The 20,917-nt window shown below is 41.0% G+C and overlaps 1 long non-coding RNA gene across 1 annotated transcript in view; it reads left to right on the top strand.

Annotated features, from left to right (window-relative positions):
- The window catches only part of LOC145723113 (uncharacterized), a 44,248-nt gene extending 27,554 nt beyond the window's left edge, over window positions 1-16,694 (top strand). Inside the window, exons 5-8 of the long non-coding RNA XR_014147962.1 lie at window positions 8,830-8,883; window positions 9,605-9,646; window positions 13,869-14,009; window positions 15,607-16,694. This is a non-coding gene — a long non-coding RNA (uncharacterized LOC145723113). The remainder of the gene's footprint in view (window positions 1-8,829; window positions 8,884-9,604; window positions 9,647-13,868; window positions 14,010-15,606) is intronic.
- Window positions 16,695-20,917: the final 4,223 nt, after the last annotated feature.

Raw genomic sequence — 20,917 nt, 5'->3', positions numbered from 1 at the left:
TATTAGCTACTGGCTGCATAATAGTTTCCCTAATAAGTGAATCATAATTTACTCAGTTATTCCCATATTCATAGATGTTCCAGTTCCCACTGTCTTCTCAATAGCTTCCGCTTGATCAACATGATGTGTGGCCTCTTCACACCTCCACGCCTGCTTTTACACCTGGGGTCAATTCACGTCTAAAATGTTGTCATTTACTCTTTGGGCAAATGCCTCCTGAGCTCTAGGGAATTTGTTTTCTATAATTAAAATATATTAAGGTATCTCTTCTATTCCATAACTAAGGTTAGAGAATGTCTTTTCTGTACACTCTGATCTTTTAGGTAATGTTTAGTATACAAAGCATGTGTGATCTTTAGAAAATGGAAAATTTTGAGTTTACAAAGGAATCTTACGTCTTGTGTGATCGTTTCATGTATTTGTAGTGTGTGATTTCCATCCCACTTGACTTGCAACAACAACAAGGATTTGAGGCTGCTTTTTGCTTTTCTTGGCTTTTCAAAATTGTTAAACTGTCAAAAAATGTAAGCTCCATGAGGAAGAGCCTAAGCTCAAGTTGGTCTAGTTCTCTAACGTATCCCTAGCGGGGAGCATGATGCCTGGCGTACACAGTGGGGTGTACCAATATTAGTCGAGTGAGTGAAAATCCACTCAGAAATTTCACATACTCTGAAACTCACTGTGTTGGGTCAGTAACAAGTCATGTCCTAATTCATGTTGTAGTTCTCCTCTTCCGAATGACAACAGGGGACTTACTTAGTTGCCTGAGCTCAATTAACCCCTGAATCAACTGGAAGTCTCCCCCTGGGGACTGACCACGAGGGAGCCGGGAGCGGAGGAACACATTCAGATACCAGCGGAGAATACAACTTGCAGAATAGCCAAGAGGGACAGGTGGTTTAAAAGCTGAAGCTCTCAAGGCATCATTTATCTCAAGGCCACAAACGTATGCTTCTATTGGTTAAATCGAGCATAATATAGTGGAATACTATGCTGCCATTAAAAATGATGATGCAGGAGAACATTGAGTGGCCCATGGGCAAACGGGATATGTAACATCATGGAGAGTGTGATCCCGTTTTGGTTCCAGGAAATAAGTAGGTGTCTAGTGTATATGTATAAAACCAGAGGGTAGACACTAAAATGTTAATGGTACTTCTAGATGGAAGTGTTTGTAAGTTTTAAAAAGTTTTGCTTCTCTTTGCTTCTCTGTCAAAAAATTTCTAAAAGGAAAACAAGCCCTGGAAAAAAGTTGTTTCTGTGAATACTACATCACTCTTATTTGCTGTCTTATGAAATCATAGCAGTTTTTTCTTTTACCTAAAACTCTTTCAACAAAATAGTGCTTTGAAAAGAAATAGGGAGAGGTGATATATGTCCCCAAAGCCGGAGAACTAGCGAGCAAGATTCTAATTACTGAAGGAACCGGTAAACAGGCCAGGTAAAAGTTCCCTCCACAAAAGTGTTGATAACTGTGATCTACCTGGTTATTATGCTGACAAGTTCTAGTTGCAGAAAAATAGGTGCAATTATAATAATTTTTGACAATTGTAAAGTAGTTTCCTTCACAAATCTGACAAGTCTTGGGGAGAAATATCTTACTTGCTTAGAAGTCCCCCACTGGCACAAAGGAGTTGCCGTGCACTTTAGGAGCGTTCAGATCAGGGCTCAGCAGCCTGGAAACATATTTTGCAGTGATTTGAGATTACACATGTCTCAAACGGGACGAGTATACTTGACGCCAAGTGGCTTTCCCGGGACCAGCCACCAGGTCGTTGTGTTGCTGCAGGATCCACAGTCCTCACCGTTTGCACGAGTAACCAAACCTTGAGTTGTTCCTTCCTTCGTGATCCTTACAAGCTGGGAAACATTATATTCTGGAACGTCTGGTTTGGCGTCAAGTGTCAGATTAGCCCCAGATGGTGACACTTCATTGGAGAGGGCAGGAAAGCAGCTGGGAAAATGGCTTTGTGCTTTTACAGCTCTTGCTTAGGAGACCAGCTGCAATTAATGGCTTGGTGAGGATCCACGCCTCTGGTCTAGTCCTGGCACACAGGCGTAGCTCAGTTCCCGCACGGGAAAGCTTCCCAATCAATATTTGTTAAATGAATAAATTTACTGTATAGATGTCCACATATAAGTCACACTGCGAATTCAGACTTTCAATCTCCCCTAGCCCATTTGCTTCGTGCGAATGCACTAAAATTGAGCCACCTCTTTGGGTGGTTCCTATAGAGTTCTGCCTAGAAAGGTCTCAAGTTGTTCTTGATCTCTAGAAAAATGCCCATGGATTTTGTCTCTGGGTTTTATTTCCCTAACTCTATAAACAAAATAAAAATGAATTAACACAAGTCAACACAACACACATGCGCACAAACTTGTGCAGTTAAACAACCTGCCAACATTATAATCCTTGCAGAAAGGCACACACACATACACAACATTAACTGGCAACTAGACATAAATAGCAAACCTCTAGAGTCTGTAACAATCTGTCAGTTCATTGGGAGATTTTGATAATGTCTGAACTCACTAAAATAATTCTCTTTGTTCTCTTTCTCCTTCTCCTCTACTTTCTCACTCTTTCAAAGCAACTAATAAATAGAACTAAGAGAAGGTGGTAAAAGAAGACAAGTGGAAAGGTTCTATTATTAGAAAATGCCAGGCATTTTACATATAATGTGTCTTTTAATCCTCACAAACCCCTTACCAAGTAGATATTATTAACACTATTTTATGCCTCAGAAAACAGAATCAGAGAGGAGAGGAGACTTGCATAAACTCAGACAACTAATAAATGAACTGGAAGGGGACCCAAGTCTTTTTATCTTAAAAGCTTGAAGTCTTCGCTGCCCACTGCCAACAATGGAGAAATCTTCCGGCTCCCTAAGTGTGGTCTCCTTGGAAGATTATTGGAGACTCAGAAGGCTCAGCCTAAGAGTCATTTAACCAGTGCTATCTTTCCTTAGCCTCCTCCTCTCTGACTGCGGCGTCTAATTTTGAGCAAGTGGCCCCGGAGCTTGAGCAATAAAATCCTGTGGTATGGGAGGCCCACACGGGTTGACTCAACCCTCGTCTGGGTCCGCGTCTCACTTTCAGGCCCCAGCCCATGTCTGTGTCCTTTGCACAAGGAACAGGTGGCCTTCCATGCGTCCACGGGATGACAGCGCACGGTGTTTACGGTGATTTGTCTCACGATGTACGGTACATTTTTTATGGCACCAAAGATTAGCAGGAACTTGAGTTTTGTACATAGAAGTGAAAGATCGCTCCTGCAAGAACTGGCACACTCTGGGCATTTCCTTTAGCCTGGTTGCATTTTTATGTGTGTTCCCAACAGATGTCCTAGATTTAAATAACTGGTTTATTTTTCAGTTAGACTTTGTAATTGTTCTTCTGGTACAAATTAATTTGGATGAGGTGACGATGTCAGGAGTACATTGGGCTATTCTTTTATGTCCCTCTTTTTGCAAATATTTTATGAACTTTTACTCATCTATTTACTTGGGAGCTAAGAAGGTGGTACTTACTGATATATTCATTTGGTATCTGCAAAAATATATAGTCTTTCTGATACTCATGTTCCTGGTGTTCAGGAACAGTCTGAAAAGGGAAATGGGACCTCTTTAATGGCTCATGACCATCCTCATCTTCATCTTGTTTTAGTCGAACAAACTGTGGACGTCAGGGACCATCTTTCAGGGGTATGGAGGGTGCAGTCCTAATGTTTCTATCATATCCATATTTACATATGGATGTTACAAAATTGATATCATACAGTGTATGTTCTTCTGCATCTTACATTATTCCCTTAAATACCTTTCATAGCTATTTCCCCCAACTCAGTGAATTTTTTCCCAAAGCACAATTTTTCTGGGTTGTGTACTATTCCTTTTCAGGGTATGACAATTTATTTAACGAATCTCCTATCATTAGAAATTCTATTTGTTTCCAATTTCTCCTCATTATAAAAAATGCTAGAACTATATTTTTGTGTGTGGATTGGTTTACATAGCCATTCTGATTATAAATTTTTATAAGTATGGAACTGCTGAGTCAGGGGTCCACACTTTTAAGATTCTGAGATATTGTGAAAAACTGTGATTTTTGTCAGTTTTTAGTCTCCCCACCAGTTTTATTTCCCCTCCATCTATGTTGACCTCATATCCTAGCACATGATTTGGGCTCATTTTGAAGCTGGGAACATTTTGTGTTCATTTTCTCCACTCTGCTGAACACCTACTTCTGTAACTTCCCCAAAATAAGCATTTGTGGAGTTGTAATGACTATGTATCTTTCATTTCACTTACTAAAATCTGTACTGAAAGTTAGATGATCCCCCATGTGTCAAATTAATTGTTTACAGCTCTTTGTGAAGCCCAGTAACATGCCAGAGAGATTCTGTGGTTGATCGTAGATAAGTTTTCTCCTTCAGGTAATTTTCTTATTCTACTATAGCATGGATGCTGTACTTTTCTTCCGATAAAATGGCTTAAACAAGGCATATAGAATTGTGTTTTTGGATATATATACTCAGTATTCATCAGTAATGGTTTTAGACTTATTTTTTTTTCACCTGGAAATATATCATATCGCTCTTACACCCATTTATCAGTTGGGATGCCTCTGCATTTAAGGGTATTATCATTCATTTCTTTGTACTGGAATTCTTGTCTCTTCTTTATTTCTTGGCCAGGTTAAAGAAATTCAAATAATGTTGGTATTGGGAATACAGTGAGACAAGTTTGGCATCCCACTAAGAAAATAAGTCTTCTCATTTGGTGCATACACAATGTTCTGAATGGCTATTATGATTAATTAACTTTTCCATGTTGATCTAGGAAGTTTTACTAGCTCTGAGAAAACTAGCTCCAACTAGCTTTTAGTCTGATCACATACAGAGAACAAGTCAAGTGAAAATGGAAAAAGCCACGCAACTAATCTTTTAAGGAGCAATAGTGATTTTTTTTTTAAAAGGCATCTCAGTCTAGTTAATAAATTGTTACCTCTCTTCCTGAACAGGATGTTATTCTATATGGGAATTATAAATATACATTTGAATATTAACTTTTCGCCTGCCATATTTGCTACTGTTTGTTCATCTGGTTCAATCTCTGCTACAAATATTCCTTTTTTGAGCTCTTTCTGGAGGTGTGGCTTGGGAGTTGTTCACTTTTAGCTATGCCGTTGTGTTAGGGCAGAATCTAACCTCACAGAACTTGATTTTTCACTCAGTTAAAAACTCAGTTCTATCTATGCAAGGTGGCTTAATGCTAGTGGACGGAGGTGGAGTTTCACAATGATAAACACTTCAATTTTGCAAGCATCTACTATGTACCAGTACTTCATGTTTGTTATCCAATTCTCACGACACTGCTGCAGCTATTTGACAGATGGTAAAATAGGCTTAACGAGGCTAAGTCTCTAACTCAAGGTCACACAGCTAGTAGGTGGCAGTTGGGATATTCCAACCCAGCTCCTTTTAATTCCAAAGCCATGTCCTTTCTTCAGTAGGACACTTCTGAATCTTTTCTTACATCTGTTTATGCTGTTGTTCTGTGAGATGCAATGGAAGAAATCTCAGGTAAAAAGAGTATGGAGAGCTCATCTAGCATAGTCATTTCACACCGTGCTTCTGGAAACACTCCCTTGCCAACAAGTGGCAGCCTTGGGTAGCACACCTGATTCTCCCCCTTTCAAACCAAATTTGAAGAAGGAGCAGAGCCTGAATATAGGGTAATTTTGCTTTTCATTCCACACAGGTACCTTTTTCAGTATTCCTGAGGTACATGGCATAGAAAACTGGGAAACTACAGGGAAATTAAAAATAGCACAAACATTAATACTCACATATATGTGCCTCAGCAGCACACATGGAAAATACATTTGTCTTGTGTGGCACAGTTAATGGTAGCAAGGATGGTGAATAAAAATGGTCTGTTTTAAAATTCAGACACTCTAAAATCTACCCGTGGTTTGTTAAGAATGCTGGAAACGTGATGTGTCCTCGTAGGAAGAACAATGGCCAAAACATATGGGCAATGAGAAGAACATTTCTTTTGCCACTGACTCTTTAAAATTCTGGGCAAATTGCTCATTTTTCTATATTTTAAAATAGTTGGGGGAAGCATTACAAGGACTATTTTTACGTTAAATATTTACTATCAGTAATGCATTTCTTGTAACTGCTGGTTCTCGGTTGCCTGTCCCTAGCAAGAGATATTTCAGATACAATATTTCCTAAGGGAGTCATGATGGGCTAAAATACTCCAAGTTTCCCTGAGATAATAGTGCTCCTCTGTGCTAAGCAGAGGGCTAAACACTTTCATTTTCACACAACACCCCTTTGAGGCAGGTAATATTATTGCACTCGAGTTTCAGATGAGGAAACTGAGACCCAAAGGAGATTAAGTAACTTGCCCACTAATGCAGTAGGGAAATAGTGGAATCAGGATTCAGACTCTGGTGGTTGGGTGTCAGCATCCGGGGACTTAAACGTCAGGCTATACAACTCAGGGAGAGCCAGGCTACTGTTTAGGAAGTTGATTTTTCAGTGAATACTGCTTTGTGTTCAAAGTGACAGAAAGGGTTCTAACCAGGGCTTTACAGACCACCTGCAGCAAGACGCTGAGAGCATAATGACCGAAGGGAGAAAAGGAAGGATCCTGCTTAGGATCCAGGCCTGAGGATGGCCAAACTCTTGAAGACCTACTGGGATTGAGAGGCCCTCTTAGGGATCATTTCTTGCACAGAGTCAAGGGAGAAGAAGGAAAAAAAAAGGTCTCTAGCTGGAAAATTACTTTAGGCTTCATGAAAGGTTCACATTGCGAGAAGGAGGACTATTGTACACCATTCTGTCTTTGGAGTTCATGCCTAGGGTTTCAAAGATTTTTTTTTTTTTAATTTATTTGACAGAGAGAGACACAGCGAGAGAGGAAACACAAGCAGGGGGAGTGGGAGAGGGAGAAGCAGGCTTCCCGAGGAGCAGGGAGCCCGATGCGGGGCTCCATCCCAGGACCCCAGGATCATGACCTGAGCTGAAGGCAGATGCTTAACGACTGAGCCACCCAGGCGCCCCCTGCCTAGGGTTTCAAATGATTCTTGACTTTGGTTTCTGGCAGAGGCAGAGCCAAGCAGCAGACTCTCTTTGCCCCCAGCAGGGATCTTTCCCACACACTGTACCGCCATATGGGGCCACACCCACATGGCGCTCCAGTGCTTTTCCCTCTAAAAACATGTAGGGGTTCACAGTTCCTTGGTCTTGCTTGGCCTATCCCCTGGGTGGGGCTGTTTGCTTCTCAAAGCAAAATGGCTTCTATCTTTAGGAAGCTCATCTAATGCAGGCAAAGCTGCTTTATTTAGAGGCTGATCATTAAGACCATAATTGGATCAGGTCTATGTGCCAGTCACCCTGACATATTTATGGCATGTACTTTCTCCAGATTTGTCCCCTTCCATTGTCCAGGTCACAGGGAAAGTAAGAGAAAAGGAGATTAAGTTTCAGGGTATTGCTTAGAGGTGATTTGCCCACAGGTACATTTTAGCATTGGCTAGGATACAGAGAGTCTTTACAAAAATAAAAAATAAAAAAAAAAGTAGAATTTGTGCTGGGAATCAAGTACAATCAATCCTTTCTGGTTTGCTATTGCTTCTGATCTAATTTAAGGATTCTCTGGATTATGTATGTGATTTTTTTTTTTTCTCTTTTCATTTTGTCTTAATTCGGGGTTTATTTGTTTCAGTTTATGGCTATTTTTTGTTTTATTGGTTTTTTTTTAGGATTATTTTTACTAAGGGGAACCACCAAGGACAAAGATTCTTTAGAAAGCTTGACCTAGATCTTAGTCTTTGCTGTCGAGCAGAGTGACCCTGGATGAGTCACATAACTTTTGCATTTGTAAAATGTATTGTGTCATGTCAGTGATTCCCAAGCATGGCTCTCCATCACAATTACCTGGGGAGTGTTTTAAAATGAGATGCCTGGGGTCGCCTGGGTGGCTTAGTCGGTGAAGTGTCTGCCTTCGGCTCAGGTCATGATCCCAGGGTCCTAGGATCTAGCCCCACATCGGCTCCCTGCTCGGTGGGAAGCCTGCTTCTCCCTCTCCCACTCTCCCTACTTGTGCTCCCTCTCTCGCTGTGTCTCTGTCTGTCAAATAAAGAAAATCTTAAAAAAACAAATAAAATGAGATGCCTGGTATAAAGCGGGGGGTGGGGGTGCAGATTTTGGGAGATGATGGAATTTTTCTATATCTCGATTATGATGATGGCTGCAGGGCTACATATGTTTATCAAATTCTGAGAATGGCACACTAAGAAGGGTGAATTTTACACTCTGTGGGTTATTTTCATTTTTAAGTTTAAAAATAATTTTTAAATCCCCTGAGTATTGACATATTTAAAAACAATGCTTAGGCCCCACCCTGAACCAATTGCTTACTGAAGGTTATCTCTTCTTCTAAGCATCTCTGTACTTGTGAATCTAATGGGAACCAACCCAAATGTACTGCTGTAATGATCCTAGGTTTAGGTGTTTGTCAGCTGTAGACGTGACGTCAAGAGTAACCCGGGTGACCAAGCAACGTGGGTGCCTACAGTCATAGCATGTCTGGACAGGCCACTTAAATCACATGGGTAATGGAGGAAAAACATGGCTAAGCTCTGCGTTTAATGCTCAATTAGAGCATCCTTTATGATCACTGAGCCGATAACGTGAGAGCAGCCAACTTCCGATCCCATATTAGAAATCAGTGGGAAAAAAAAATCAGTGTAAAGATAGAGGATCTTGAACTTAGAACTGTGCATCAATGAAAACTATTGATTTTTTCTTAGCATTAAAAGAAACAATGCTCTGGAATGAGTCTGACACCAATCACGTAACTGTAGGTAAGTGTCCAGCAGAAAAAGGCTCACTGAGTTGAACTATGTGGATTTTAAGAGAGAAAAGAATGTTTATTAGGGCCAACTGATATTTTAAGCTCAGTGTCAACCTCTGAGAGAATTCTGCCCTAATATTAAGGAAATAGATATATGAAACCCTCAGAATTAAAAGTGTTTACTGACAGCATTGGGAATACATATGCTAGACTCCTAATAGGAAAACAAAATGTTGAACATATTTTGCCTTGTTTAAAAGTCATGGAAGAATGCAGTAGGCATGTTTTAGGATGTGTCTCATCCAAAATACACTTCCTTAGGACCACCCCTCACCAACAGGCCCTTCTGAAGCTGAGGGCTTAGGTGACCACATTTCTGTAGCATAGCCTGGCTATTGCTAATGGAACTGTGGCAGGAACCAAGGTCAGCTTGATGGGGGATACTGACTACGGTAAGACCCAGATGGCTCTTTGGGGGGAAACCAGATCTCAAGGTGGCAGAGGAAAGGGGCTGCAGCTGTGTATGGCAAGCTAAAACCATGGGCAAATACGGAATCAGAGGGAAGCAGTAACCACAAGTAGTAGTAACAGCAACAGCAACAATAATAATCATGGCTAATGCTTAGGAAATGCTTCTGGGCCAAGCATCCGGCTCATCCTAGCAGCTGGGAAATATCACTGTCTTGATGATAAAAGAGGAAACCAAGACTTGAATGTGTTCACTTTCCTAGGGTCACGCAGCTGATGAGTGGCACAGCCAGAAGGCAACTCAGGTAAGGCAATTCTCAAGCTAGTTCATGAAGTCTCCAGGAGTGCTCTTCTGCCTCTTAGGAAGTCCAGGAGGCAACTGCAGTGAGGAGAGTGGGAGGGATGTGCAGAAGCTGACCCATGAGGCACAGGGGAGCAAGGAGAAAGGGCAGAGCAATGGCCCCATTCTTGAGAACTTGTGGGCTTCCAGCTGCAGTCTGCATGTGACTTTTCTGTGTTTAGTGGAAGATCTAAATTTTACATAATCCTGTCCTCCCTGCCTTTATGAAGAACTAGTTTCGCAGGGATCCTCTGTTCCTTGAAATCAAAGAATGCTAAACTAGAATGAAGAAGTATCTTAAGGGAGGATGAGGTCGGGAGGACATCTCTTATGTAGAGGTTAGGGCAGAGAGAATTTTCATGACTCTCTGGTTGTGATACTATTTTTCAGGCATCTCAGGTTTAGGAAGATGAGTACCTGCAGTTCATTAAGGAAACATCTTATCAAGGAAAACTCCACAACAGAATACTAGGCTGCTGAGCAAGCTTAGACTTCCTCAGCAATATACTCAGTGTCTTGAATTATAGCTGTTGAATCTAGTTCCTTAAGATGTTTTCTTTTAGGACCTTTGCACCAATTACTTTAATGGAATTATTTGTCCGTTTTTCAAAGGTTTTGCCCGCTACGAGGTCCCTCATGCCACTCATCTCCTTTCTCTGATGTGAGACACGATTTATAAGGGCTGTGTGATATTGTGACTCAGAGTAAGAAATATATATTTGATCTTTGTCCTAAGTGATGAGAGCAATAAAGATGTCTTTTGTTATGTTAAATGGGTGACTTTTTTGGAAAGCACCTAAGAATAGAGACTGGTTGCTAGGGAAACAACCTTGTGATTCTGAGGGTTGGAACATTCAGTGCCCCCCCAACCCCAACCTCAAGGGAGAGGAGGGGGCTGGTGATTGAGTTCAATCTCCAATGGTCAACAATTCAATCAATCATGCCTGTGTAATTAGGTCTGCATAAAAAACCCCAAAAGGATGGGATTCAGAGCATTTCTGGGTTGGTGAACCCATGGAGATGTGAGGAAAGTGACCTTTAGGAGAAGACATGGAAGCTCCACACCCTTTCCCCATAACCTGCCCTGTGCATCTCTCCATCTGGTTGTTCCTGAGTTATATCCTGTCCACTGAGTTATATATAACCAGTGATCTAGTAAGTAAAATATTTCTCTGAGTGCTATGAGCCACTCTAGCAAATCAATAGAACCCAACGAGGGGGTTATCTGAACCCCCAATCTACAACCAGTTGGTTAGACGCACAGGTGACAATCCGGACTTGTGATTGGTGTCGAAGTCTGTGTGTGTGTGTGTGTGTGTGTATGTCTGTGTGTGTGTGTATGTCTGTGTGTGTGAGAGAGAGAGAGAGAGCTGTCTTGTGGACCAAGCCCTTAACCTGTGGGATCTAATGGTATCTCCAGGTGGATAGTGTCAGACTTGAGTTGAATTATAAAAATCCACACATTGTAATTGGACCAGACTGCCACTCTCCTTAAGAATAAAAAGTTGGACTCCTCAACAATGTGCTAGGACTCCTAAACTTTTATGAGGCAGCTGTCCTATTGTGGAAACAAAATGAGCTGGCAACCTAGGTTAGTCATTTGTGTTTTCCAGGGAGGAGCAGACTAGGGGGTCATCCAGGAGCCCAAGAGCAGACACACTAGGAGCGAGCTTTTCTCTCTGATGCTCCGGTGGAGGTCAGCCAGACAGACACAGAGGCACCCAGGAGGGGAGGTGCTCAAACGAGATGGGAAGCTGGCCACTGTGCAAATTTCAGAGTTGTGGGCACATGGGGGGTCAGTCTTTAGTTTTCAGGGACTTGAGAGATGGCTCCGTTTTTGTTTTTGTTTTTTCAATTATACTGAAACACACCAGCAAGGGAAAAATCCACTCTTGGCTCACCTGTTTGTTTATTCTGCTCTCTTGTGATTTCCCAAAGGGCTTTATTATTACTGTATGATTTTAGCTCTTTGCTCCCCTGAAGAAAGGCTTGGGAACTGACAACCTTTCCTTCTAATCTTACCTTAGTGTTCTTTCTGAGTCGAGCCACTAAAGACTTTCTGTGTGAGGCTGAAAAATATTTAAGCAAGCAAAATATGTAAGTTCCAGCCAGTTTAACATGGCATCAGAGCTGTTGCTAGGCAGGGCATTTTAATACACGAGCATCAGCCTGGGTTGCCAGGTTGGCACCAAGTCATAGGTTACCTCACCTGTCCTCCTAGTTAATCTTGTTATGTTAATGGGTGCGATTTCCCCACCGTGGAGACTCAATGTTCTTGGCACCTGGACAGCGCCCTACGGCTTGACTCAGAGGTGTATAAGAACTTGTCAAGAACTTGGTTGTTGCCAGTCGAGGCTGCAGGCACTCCCTGACCAGTGAGTGGTCCCAGATCCACTGGAATGTGCACACAAGTGGACCGTGAAAGACTCCCTCCAGGAAAGCAACCTTGGAAGAAAGGGAGGGACTTTGGGAATTCCTTTGGTCCTCAGAGCATACTTCACAGGTTTTTATGGCATCTTTATGGTTCTTTTCCTTTCTCAGGGAAAGCATACATTTTCACATTTGCCTGGTGCCCTGGATATGACATCCCAGCTTAAGCACTACTACATTCCTGCCCATCTGAAGAAGCTTGCTTCTGTAACGGAAACTTGATTCATAGCACACTTCCGGAACACCTAGTCTAACCAGTACATTCGTTATGTAAGAGGTCTGGAGAGCCAGATTTAGGGACCCCCCATAATTATGTGGATGGAGCAGCTCCCAATTATGCTACCGTGTATTTACGAATTTTCTTGTTGCCTTGATGGGTAATCTTTACCTTTGGAGGGTGGTGGGCCTCACCTAGCAATTCCACACTGCTGGAAAGCCTGGGGATTTGCTGTTACCTCTTCTAGAGGTGGTCTGCCAAGAGCTGGAAAAATTCATTATTATTATTCTTGGTCTCATTTATAATCCACAACGTGCCTCGCAGAAAACTCACCTGTTAATGAAGTTTTATTTTTTGATTTAGGGTAAAAAAAGAATAAAGAAAGTTTGAAGCCTGTTTTTGAATTGTGTTGGAAAGTCAGATCATCGCTAAAACTTTGAACAGAGTTTTTATCAAATGGCGGGGGCGGGGGGGTAGAAACTGGAAACTGACCAGCCCAGCCTGGCACACAGTAGGCTAAGAGAGGGGTCCTGCCCAGTCTTTTCTGTTGGAAGCTTTTAGCCATTCTTCTAAAGGAGGCATTGCAGAATCAGAATCAGTTTCCAGATCTTTCCATAGAAGCCACTAAAAGAGAGTAAGACCTTTCAACCCTTTACATTAGGAATACTTAAAATAAACTTAACATAATAAAACTCCTTTTTTTTTTTCTTTTTTACATATTTTGCCTATTATGGGCTCTCCTGTCAAAGTTATGGGAACTGTTATCAGGATAAAGGCACACACTCAAAACCCGGAATTTGTTGTTTCTCAAAATATCTTCGAGGAGGGAATTTATGGGGAGCCTGCACATGGTAACAGACTCATGACGTCACAGAACAAGAATCATGGTCATTCTGGGCCACTCCCCAGTTGGGAGAGGCATCACTCCTGTCACATTTGAGTGACAGCTATTTGACTAGAGCACAGATGATCAATACATTCATACCTGTGGAAATGTACATGTCCATTAAAATCTTTGGGTGTACCTATTTTTGTTTAAAAACTTTTTTAGTTTACTTTTTTAAAAAAAATAAAAGGGGTTTTCCTCTGTGTCCCCTAGGCTAACTATACGTCCCCTTCAAGTACCATGACTGACTCAGGACTAACCCCGATTCTAATGTATCTCCCACTAGGCTCTGCACTGATCAAGAGCACTGGGTTTAACTCTTCAGTTACTTTTATTAGATGTGCAAGCTTGAGCATTATTCAGCCACCTTAGCCTTTGTTTCTTTTCTTCATCTATAAAACGGTGACAATATTAGTATTCATTCTCTGTTGTAGGTTTTTTGGTGAAGATTTAAATGACAGTAGAGAGCTTAGTACGGTGCCTGGCATACAGAGAGAGTCCTATAATTATTACTGTTATTATTACTGTGATGCCAGTATTTAGCGTGGTTGTTGACTCAGATGAGACTCAAAATGCTTTTAAAAATTGATTTATTGTGGTTACACCGAGTCGTGCTTATCTAGCTCTCTGCTCACTCTGTGCTTTGGTCTACAGGGCTGAATGTGGCTGGAGAAGAGTAACAACTGTGTCGACTGGCTTCACTTTACATTCCTGACCCTTAATCTCAAGTGGGCACTTCACACTGCCCGGCACTCATACCGGGACTCTAACTCAGTCATCCTCTTACTGATGGAGGTGAGTAGTTCATACTTTCTTCTCCAGTGTCAAACCTCCCCCATTCCCACTCTTAGCTAATAATCATGCTTCTATTTCAATGGGAAAAAAAAAAAAATGCTCCCATCAACCCCATACCTTCTCCCCTTCTAGAAGCCTGTGTGTTCTGTATTCTGCCCTATAACCATGGAGGGTGCTGTGTCCTTGGCTGAAACCACCCCCTTCACTAAGCACTATAATCTGCCCCCCTTGCTCATGCAAGCACATTGCTCTAGCATTCTCCTCTCTCGGCATCATTGATTTTTCTCTTTCTACTGATTATTATCATTATAATACAGATATTTTATTTTTTCTCCCACCCTTAAAGTTCTTATTTTGACTTTCTTCTGACCTTCTTTTCTCCTTCAATTATACCCCCATCTCTCTCATTCCCTTTAGTGTGAAGCTCCGTGAAAGAGCTGACCATATAAGCTGTCTTCAGTTTCTCTTCTCAGTCTCCTTTTGCTGATTCCCCAACCTCTAAATGTTAGAGAACTTCAGGATTCAGACTACACATCTCTTTTCTTCACTATCTACACTCACCTCTTATGTCCTTCCTAGTCAACCCTGGGAACCAGCAAAGTCAACTTCACCTGGTAGGGTGTTAGAAATGTCCCACCCCAGACTTGCTGAATCAGAATCTGAATTTAACAAGATCCAAAAGTGATCTGTTGCACTTTATTTAATATCTAGGATCACCCCAAGTGAACCTGTCTAATGGCTTTAAATGGCATGTATTTGATAAGTTGACTCCCAAATTTGTATCTCGAGCAAAGAAATCTCCAGTGAAAATCAAAGTCATTCACCCAACTGCCTATCAACTTTTCCTCATGGGTGTTTTATAGTCATTACCAACTTAACCTGTCCAAAACCGAGCTCTGATCTTCCCACTAAAACTTCTTCTCCAGTTTATTCCCTTTCTTCATTAATCATGACTCCATTCTTTCATTGCTCAGGTCAAAGTCCTTGGAACTATTCTTGCCTCTTTCCCATATCTGGTCTGTCAGCGATCCCATCAACTCTACATTTTCAATGTAGTCAGAATGTAATCATTCTCATCGCCCCACTATCTTGGACCAACCCTGCTTCTACTCCTTCCACTAGTCTATGCTGAACAGGACAGCCAGAACAAATTTAATAGATTATGCCCCTTCCAACATTCCCACCTTAACGTAAGGTATGACCCATGAGACCCCACGTGGTCTGTTTCCCCCACTACCTCTACTATATTCTTCCGCTACTTTTCTCTTTATTTGACTGCGCTCCAACCTCATGGCCTTTTTCCCTGTTCCTCAAACTCAGCGGGCATGCTCATGCCTCAGGGCCTTTTTGTACTTTCAGTTCTCTCTGCCTGAATGCTCTTCCTCCAGATATCAGTGTAGCTCCCACCCTCACTCCCTCCCTCCCTTCAAGCCTCTACTCAAAAGTCACCTTCTCCTGAAGCTTTTCCTGGCCTTGCTACCTACAATCTTAGCCTCAACCTCCTCCTTCCGCTAGACCCCCTTTCCCTTATTTATGTACTCATTTATCTATTAGCACATCTAACATTCTTTCCTCTCTCTCTTTCTCTCTGTATTAGAGTTCTCCAGAGAAACAGTACCAGTAGGATTTGTATGGATATAGAGGAAAAGATTTATTATGAGTGGTTGGCTTACACAATTATGGAGCTTAAGTAGTTCCTTGGTCTGCCATCTGCAAGCTGGAGGCCCAGGGAAGCTGGTGGTGTAAGCCCAGTCCAAGCCCAAAGGCCTGAGAACCAGAGGAATCAATGGTGTAAATCCCAGTCTGAGTCTGAAGGTCCAAGAACCAGGAGCTCTGATTCCTGAGACAAGAGAAGATGGATGGCCCAGCTCAATCAAAGAGAAAGCAAATTTACCCTTCCTCTGCCATTTTGTTTTATTCAGGCCCTCATTGGATTGGATGATGCCCACTCACACTGATGTGGGTGATCTTTACTCAGTCTACGGATTCAAATGCTAATCTTTTCTGGGGACATCCTCACAGACACACACCCAAAATTAACATTTTATCATCTATCTGGATATCCCTTAGCCCAGTCAAATTAACACATAAAATTAACCATCTCTCTCTCTCTCTAGATATAGATACAGATACACATATTTGTTTGTTTCTGGGCTTTTATCATGTTCCACTGGTTTTGTCAGTATTTGTGAAAATATCGTGTTGTTTTTATTACTATAGGTTTATGGTAACTCTGTTCTTCTTTGACATTGGAATTAGCTTTTCTTTCTTTCTTTCTTTTTTTTAATTTATGTCAGAGAGAGAGAGAGAGAGCACAAGCACGGGGAGGGGCAGGCAGAGAGGGAAGCAGGCTCCCCGCTCAGCAGGGAGCCCGATGCGGGATTCAGTCCCAGGACTGTGGGATCATGACCTAAATGGAAGGCAGATGCTTAACCAACTGAGCCACCCAGGTGCCCTGGAATTAGCTTTTCTTGTCCCTTTGCTGTTTCATATACATTTTAGAATCTGTTTCTTGAGGTTCATGAAAAATTTTGCCAGCATTTGGGTTGAAATTACATTGAACAGATTTATTAACTTAGGGAGAATTAACATCCTTATTACATTCAAATTTCGTGTGCATGAAGTGGAATTTATCTGTTTATTTAGGTCTCCTTTAATACTGTTTAATAAAAGCTTTATATTTTCTCTTAACGGTCATGCAGTTTTGTTATGTTTATTTCTATGTAGTATATTTTTTAATGTAGACGTTACATTACAAATTCTTTAATGATATTTTTTCTTTGGGGGTGATTTTTAGATTTACAGAAAAGTTGTAAAGATAGTACAGAAAATTCTCATATACTCCTTACACTCAGTTTCAGTTTCCACTAAGTGTTATCACCTCTCATTATTGTGGAATGTTTGTCCAAGCTAGTAAATCAACATTGGTACAATACTATTAACTACACTCCAAACTTTATTTGAATTTCCCTGGTTCTTCTACTCATGTCTTTTTTCTGTTCCAGAGTCATCCAGCATTCCACATCACATTCAGTTGTCATGTTTCCTTAGTCTCCTTTGAGCTGAGACAATTTCTCAGTCTTTCCTTATTTTTCATGACATTGACAGTTTTAAGGAATATTAGATATTTTGTAGAACATCTTTCAATGTGGGTGTGGCTATTTTTCTCATAATGAAACTGGGGTTATGGATTTAGGGAAGAATAGCACAGAGGTTACGTGAGCTTTCTCATTACATCATAGCACGGCATGCCTGCTAACCACGTGACATCGTTGGTGCTTTTCACCTGATCACTTGTTTAACATATACATTTTATTCAGTTTTTTTAAAGATTTATTTATTTGACAGAGAGAGAGAGAACAAGCAGGGGGAGCATCAGGCGGAGGGGGAGGGAAAAGCAGGCTCCCCTCTGAGCAGAGAGCCCGATATGGGGCTGGAGGATCATGACCCAAGAGGAAGGCAGACACTTAACTGACTGAGCCACCAAGGCACCCCCATTTTATTAATTTTATCTTGGCTTTTTTGTTTGTGTGTGTGTTTCATTTTTTGTCTTTTTTTTATCTTTTTAGAAAGTGAAGAACATAATTTCAATCTTTTTTGTTCACTGATGATTCTCTCTCTGGTACTAGAACAGAGTCTGATGGATAGTAGGCATTCAGTAAATATTTGCTGGATTTTTTCTTTTTCTGTTTTGTATTTACGATTCATAATATTCAATAAAATGTCAAACATTTCACATGAATATAAGACATAGAAAGTCATCATAACTGATAGTTGATCAATTGCTCCAATATGTTAATAGAAGTGGGTTAAATTAAACAAAAACAAGCGAAAATGCCAATGGACAGCACACCAAGATCTCAAGACACAAATCAGAATATTATTAAGAAAAACTAGGTATATTTTAAATATCTTATTTTCACAGAAGTACAATGAAGCTATTCTCATTCTTGACATCTTGAGATTAAAAAAAAAAAAAGAAAGAAAGTCTATTGGATGACTCAGACAATACCCTAAGTGTGTTGCTCAAAAGCCAAACATGAATGTATAATTTAAATTGGATACCACTAGTTTCATTTCTCAGCCTTCCCTCCCCTCCGGCTGCGTTCCTGGCATATGTACACAAGTGTTCTTCCCTCAGTGTGCCTTTCCTTATCTTCTCCCTTTTGTTTGCAGTCCTCCAACCCTCTTCTTGAACACGCCTCTTCCCATCCTCATTTCTTCACACGACTAATATCTACTCAGACGAACGGCACTTCCTCCAAGATGACTTCCCTAAAACCCCTAGACAAGGTCAGGCGCCTCCTGAATTCACTTGCTTGGGGTCATCACTAGATTGGAATCTTGTTCACTTTAACTGTTGAACAAATGATTTGCTTATTCTCTTGAGTAAGGATCTTGTATATTGTGCCAAATACCAAATGTCAAGTAAATTGCCAGGACCCCAAAGATTTATTTATAATAAGTAAGCTTATGCATTATTTGGATTAAAACCAATTGTCTCACCATGCCACCTGATAGCAACTTTGATATTATGTATAATTTTTTATTTTTTATTTTTTAATTTTTTTTTAAAGATTTTATTTATTTATTTGACAGAGAGAGACACAGCAAGAGAGGGAACACAAGCAGGGGGAGTGAGGGAAGGAGAAGCAGTATTCCCGCCAAGCAGAGAGCCCGATGTGGGGCTCGATCCCAGGACACTGGGATCATGACCTGAGCTGAAGGCAGACGCTTAACGACTGAGCCACCCAGGCACCCCATGTATAATTTTTTAAAGCAGCATCTAATTCTGTAATGGAAAAAGACTTCGGGAATCAAGATGTGTATGTGGTCAAATTGTGTCTTCATACTTAGCTCATTGGATCTAGTCTCTTGGTGTCTGGAAACATTCTTGTCCAGATCCTTTTTCATTATCCAGTACATTTATGGGTGTAATGTAAAACTGGTCAATATTTTCTATCTTAAACAATCTAACAATTTAGGCAAAAATATTTTTATCTCAGGATCAAATATTTTTTACCTCAGTATCTGCATAATTCATATGTTACACTATGACTGTTCAAAAGAGTGTTCTAATATATTGTTATGAACTGAATGTCTGTGGCCCCCCAAAATGCATATATTGAAGACCTAACCACCAGTGTGATGGTTTGGAGGCAGGGGGTTTGGGAGGTAATTCGGTTAAGATGACGTCATGGGGATGGGCCCTTCGTGTTGGGATTGGTACCCTTATAAGAAGAGGAAGGCAGAGATCTCTCTCTGCACGTGCACAGAAAGCTATGTGAACACACAGCTGGATAGCAGCGGTCTCCAAGCCAGATAGCTCTTGCCAGAACCCAATCCTGACAGCACCTTAATCTTGGACTTCCCAGCCTGCAGAACTGTGAGAAATAAGCGTCTGTTGTTTAAGCCAACCAGTCTATGGTATTTTTTATAGTAGCCTGAGATGACTAAGACACATATTATATGTTCTTCAAGGTGCTGAAGAATGTCCTTCAATATTTCTAGAAAAATGTAGCTAATGTAATTATTTGAAGAATAATATGGGCATACTGAAGATTCTGTCAGTAACTGGGAAAGTTTTATTCACTTGAGTGTTCCATTATTTATCATTTTTGCCCACATACATAATTCCCTTAGATGGCAATAGGTCAGAAGGTGAAGTGTTGAAAGGATGGCCTCACCATGCCACCTGATAGCAGCTTTTATTTATTTATTTTTATTTTTAGATTTATTTATTTATTTGACAGAGTGAGAGAGACAGCGAGAGAGGGAACACAAGCAAGGGGAGTGGGAGAGGGAGAAGCAGGCTGAACAGGGAGCCCTATGTGGGGCTCGATCCCAGGACCCTGGGACCATGACCTGAGCCGAAGGCAGCCGCTTAACCGACTGAGCCACCCAGGCACCCCAGCAGCTTTTATTTTTAAAAATTCCTATGCATGTAGTATTATATGGAAACTCTTGGGAAAATCTATTTTAATGTAAATTACTAGTCAATATTTTTCAGCGTCAATATTGCCCAAAGTTACCCAGATTAGTAAGAAATTGACAACAGCAACTTACTATAAAAGGGTAATGTTTAATAAATAATAGAGATAATAGAGATAATAGAAGAATTACATTAAAGTTATTTTCTTATAACTTTTCCCATACCTCGGCCCTACCACCACCAAGGAGCCAAATGTTTCACTATGTCCTTCAACCAATCTTGCACATTTAGATGGTATCTTGAAGATTTTATGTCCTCTTGATAGCTCAAAGGATGTTCAAAAGTGGTTTCAAGTGTCCTGTGTATTTGGCATATGTTTTAAAAATGAAACTGAAAGAAATAATTTTAAACCAACTGTTGATCTCCCTTTTGTTGAGGAGGAAGTCTCCAGCTTCTACCTGGGATTAGTATGTGAGACTTGGAGAGTATATTCATCCAGAGTGCTTAGTTAACTTAGGTATCCGAGATCAACATTCAGATATTACTCAGTTCACACAAGGGGAGACATAATCTTGAGGAGACTTACTCTTATATCACCTGGAATTTTTTTTTTTTTTTTTTGCAGTTGTATCAGTTAGGATGGGCTAGGTAATGTTATGATAGCAGCAAAAAAGATTCAATGACTACATAACAAAAATTCATTTCTTCCCCATATTCATTCTTTTTTTTTTTTTTATTCTTATGTTAATCCCCATACATTACATCATTAGTTCTAGATGAAGTGTTCCATGATTCATTGTTCGTGCACAACACCCAGTGCTCCATGCAGAACGTGCCCTCCTCAACACCCACCACCAGGCCAACCCATCCTCCCACCCCCCTCCCCTCTAGAACCCTCAGTTTGTTTTCCAGAGTCCATCTTCTCTCATGGTTCGTCCACCCCTCCGATTTCCCCCGCTTCATTCCTCCCCTCCCG

This window comes from Leptonychotes weddellii, chromosome 8 (assembly GCF_054177405.1).
Source record: "Leptonychotes weddellii isolate Sample4059 chromosome 8, ASM5417740v2, whole genome shotgun sequence".
NCBI lineage: Eukaryota > Metazoa > Chordata > Mammalia > Carnivora > Phocidae > Leptonychotes > Leptonychotes weddellii.
This window is presented reverse-complemented; position numbering and strand designations above follow the sequence as displayed.